Source organism: Limulus polyphemus, unplaced genomic scaffold (genome assembly GCF_000517525.1).
Source record: "Limulus polyphemus unplaced genomic scaffold, Limulus_polyphemus-2.1.2 Scaffold2093, whole genome shotgun sequence".
In the NCBI taxonomy this organism is placed as follows: domain Eukaryota; kingdom Metazoa; phylum Arthropoda; class Merostomata; order Xiphosura; family Limulidae; genus Limulus; species Limulus polyphemus.
Window position 1 is genome coordinate 148,604 of NW_013667703.1, and position 4,721 is coordinate 153,324.

The window sequence follows — 4,721 nt, forward strand, 5'->3', positions numbered from 1 at the left end:
TGAAACTCACTTAGGATATCACTCATTAAGTTTAATCACTCACACGACAGCTAACTTCACATTTTCTAACTTTTTTCTTGACTGAACTTCACTTGATTTTCACTCACTTGGTCGCCTGTATTTATATTTGTTCACTGACGCCTCAAACTTTCTATAAATTACGCGAGCGGCGCTATAATGTAACAATACTCAGTTAAGATAACGAGAAAAATACCGAAGATTCGAGTAACGTGAGTCAACAATATTAGTAAAGCCTAGACAAAAATGTAATTGCAAACATAAAGTAGGACTCGTACAGAGTTAGTAACAAAAATTTGTCACAACTAACAGTTTTAAAATAATCAATCTTCAACACTCCTGTCATGAAAACTAAACGATCATTAAATAAACAAAATAAACTAAATAATAACCAATAATAAAACTTACACTAAACATTTTTGTATATCCAATAATGACCAACCACAAAGTGGGTGAAAAAGACCATAGATGGGATCAGAAGGAGGAAAAAGAAAATGGGAAAAAAAGCAAAGAGAAGAGGAATGAGAAAAGAGACTAATGTCATAAAATGGAAAACTACTGTTCGCAGAAATAGAGACCAACAGCAGGAGAAGAGAAAGAGGCCCAAAGAAACGTATGTGTGTGATAGTCACTGGCAAGAAGAGTGATGAACGAGACTTTTGGTATATGAAATACAAGAAAAATATAGGTAAGCCTGGAATTCTGAATGAAAAAGTGGGAAGGAGATTGATCTAGATAAGGGAAACGAGTAAATGGCAAGGTCGAAAAAGAGGGAAAACCTGGGATAGGATAAGAACAGATATAATATATTATCAGATCAGGGCACCAAGGGAAATGAACCCCAAAGAAAACATTTGGACAATGAAAGGGAGCCAGATGAATAATGCATACCCAAGGAGGGGGAAGGGTACAGTAAAGAGGAATGCAGCCTGACATAACAAGTCCCAAAGTATAGAGGGATAAAGCAGAATAATTTCAACAGGCCAAACAGAGAAGAGAACAAACGTCCACAGCAGCATGAAGAAGTGCCTCAGATAAACGGTAGAAGTAGGAGAGGGAATACAGATGAGGAGAAAAAATATGAAACGTTTAGTGAAATAGAAGATAAGGGACCTGATCTCCAAGTTGGTCAGAAAGTTACCAGTGACAGAGAATCGGGAAAAGGAAGGAAAGAAGTAATCCATTCTGGCTAAAAATAGTCATTAACATGGGGGAGAAGCATTTGGGCAAGAGAAAGGTGCTATGACAGGAAGAAAAGAGTATAAATCCTTATAACAAGCAAAAGAAGAAAGATAAACCCAAGAATTGTGGGTGATAAAGTGAGAAACGAAAAATAATAAAGAACATGAGAAAAAAAGAAGGAACCTACCTGAGAAGGAAATCCAGTAACAGACAGAAAGATGAAGGACATTTAACAGCATAGCAGATTACTACCAAAACTGGAAAAATCCAGCACCAGAGCAATCCTTCTTCCCACTTCCCTGGCTCATGCTTGCTGATTTTTAAGGATATAGTTTGCAGTCACCCATTGCACTGTCTTAAGCAAAACACCTTTCCAGACTGAAGGACTAATGGGGATCTGGACACATTCTCCAGGTCTCCCTTATGCAAATTCTACCCCTTGTCGAGTGGAGTACAGAAGACCTTTGCAATTTACCAGTTCCTAGCTGCTGGAGTGGTGGACCATGGAGAATCCTCACTCATTGGAACCTAAAAACTGGGGCTAAAACAAAGGATCCTATTACAGTGAGAAGTGGGACTGGTGTCACTGAGAGTTTTGTGTGGTTCACCCCACATATAGATCTAGGATACATCACAAAGTACATATGGACCAACAATACAACTCACTATACTTATCCATTCAATACCCATATCTCACAAGTCCTTCTGTAGCTAGTATCTGTTCAGTAAAGTTGAGGTGAAAACTATTATCAGTTCCTTCTACAGCACAAACATACCACTCATCTGCAGCTGACAAGGGCCTGTAGAGACTGATGGTCAAATAGAGGTGTGTGTATATATATGTGTCCATGCTGAAACAAATTCATACATTGCCTTCCTCTCATGGCTGGCATGAGGTCCATAAATACTGATGGTAGAGAAGGTGAGCACACAAGGTATTGAATAAATGATCCCCAACCTCACTACATGTATTAGCTGTCCAACATCCTGTGTGCAAGTACTCAGATAGCCATGTACCAATTCCACCTGTCCAAGCAACACAAATCTGGCTTATTTGTGTCTCTTCTTTCCTATATGGGTGAAGAATATATCTTGTATGAGATGAGATGTGATTTCCCCATCATCCTCCCATGGGTGTGCTCCCTATGGAGCCCCTGCCACCAGGTGTGTAGGTAATCTTTCCACTTGTCCCTAAACCATCTCAACATGGGATTCTAGCTAAACTGTGTACAAAGGTGAGGATTCATTTTGAAAGTTAATATTTTCCTTGCCAGAAAATGTATTTCAGATAGACACCCACCTCTTCATATATTACCACCCATCCTTCTCTCTTCTGGGACATATTTTCTTAGTAGCCTCATCAAAAAAATGAAAATTCACGAGTGTAAATGCATACAGATGAAAATAGAATTTGTAATTTGAACATCATAACACATTTATAACAATAGCAATACTAATAATATTAAAACTACTACTATTAATACATATAATAATAGATTACAAGGTTGCCTTAATTGTTCATCTTAATTTGGTTTGTGTGTCTGATGTTTCCACTTTACAGGACTTGACATTTTTTCCCACTGACAATGTTTCTTATAAAAATACAATGTCAACACCAAAGAAATCAAGTGTTTTTTTTATCAATTTCTTTGTCTTTATTTCAATACAAGGCTGTGATTCTCACTTTAAAATCATCACTATAACTGTTGGTTATCACAGTTGTATCCAGAGCTTTAAATAATTGTCTCTTTTTCGTCAAAGTCCACACAGGTGGGTTCAGTTACTTTAAAATACCTTTGACAAGACAAATTCTTCTTTTCTGTCTCTGTTATTACAATACAAGTTGTGATACTTTCACTTTAGAAATCGCCCTTGTATATCTAACACTGAAAATGAAAAGATCAAGCATATTGAAGCACATCATTGTTAGGTGTGATGTAGTTGTCCATTAATACTATTTTAAGGTCTAATGAAGACTAATTATGAACTGAAAAATGGAACTGAATAAGTTAATGAGAGCATGTATCTTATCAAAGGAAACAGCCAATATACAAATGAACGTGCTATTACTCTGAAATCTCTTACCTTTATAGTATTAATTAAAAAAGTGAGCTTTAGATCTGATAATAGGATAGAATGATAACAGTGACCAGCAGGATATATTTTCACTAACTGTTAGTTTAAGGTTCAATTAAAAATAACACATGTGCCTAATCTTACTCAATACTTTATAAAATTAAAAATTATAGGCTTAAGTATAATACATTGCGTTGGCACTAAGTAATAACAATAAGTACTTTATGCCAATGGCTAAAATTAATGTTATTTACTTGCAAGTATTGTATTTTTCATTGATTGTAAATAAGGCCATTATTCACAAATCAAGAATTTGTATTTATATGTATAATTATATTTCACACATATTTACTTTACAACTACTTTATTTCTCACCTACTTTATTCCACATTACAGAAATGCTGTTAAACTTAAAAGTACTTTAATTTTATTCTTCTTTACTTTCTTACTTTTGCTAATCCTTCTCTACAGCTTAAGTGTTTGTTGATACTCTTGAGTACTTCTTAATAGATCACACTAAAACTTAAGTTCTCCCTTCTTCGTGAGCCAAAATAAAGAGATTTCTTGTTGATCCTACTCTTAAGAATAGAATTGACCATGAGAAAAGCAAGGGGTTTTCAGATATAGCCCTCCCACTTTAAGGGGCTGACCTTGTGCTTTAGTTGCCATTTTTCCTGGCAAAAATATGAATATTTTACATTTTTAATGAAAAAACAACAATTAAAATAAAAACTCAAAATAAAATATTTTAGGAATAAAAATTGGTCCAAGATTGCAGAGTTATTAACTGAACAAACACATTTTTTTGTGGTGGGTGTGGCTCAGGCTGTATGGGGCCAGGTAAAAACCGCCCTATGACATGCTCCTTGGTCCAATGTATTATCCTATCAAGTTTGGTAGAGATTGCTCCAAAGACCACCTAATAATTTTAGGACAAATAAAGAAACAAATGTTGAATAACTTATAAATTAATTATAATCCATAAAAATTTGAAAATAACATGAAAGTGACGAAAAACTCGCCGACTCTTTTCCTGTTCTTACGTTATAATCTATATACTACTAAAACTCTGAGATTGTTTGTTTGTTTGTTTGTGTGCTTGTCTGTAATTAAATACAGCAAAAACGGCGCACAATACAGCCATATTTGTAATGAATTGAGAATAGAAACAGAATAAAAGGAGTTTCGTTAAAATCGGGCCACGGGTTACCGAGTTAGCACCATTTTTCGAGTCACTTTTTGTACATTCCATTATTATAAAACTTCGTTTTCTACCTGATGAATCACTTTAAAATATCTGCACAACAGGAATTAAATGATGAGATGAAAATGTGTTATAACGGAGCGTAGAAAAAACAACAATAAAATGGACCTACAATATTATTGACTATTTGCAAATAGTAACAATGGAGACGAGGTAATAAAATAAAAATCAAGTCGAGAAC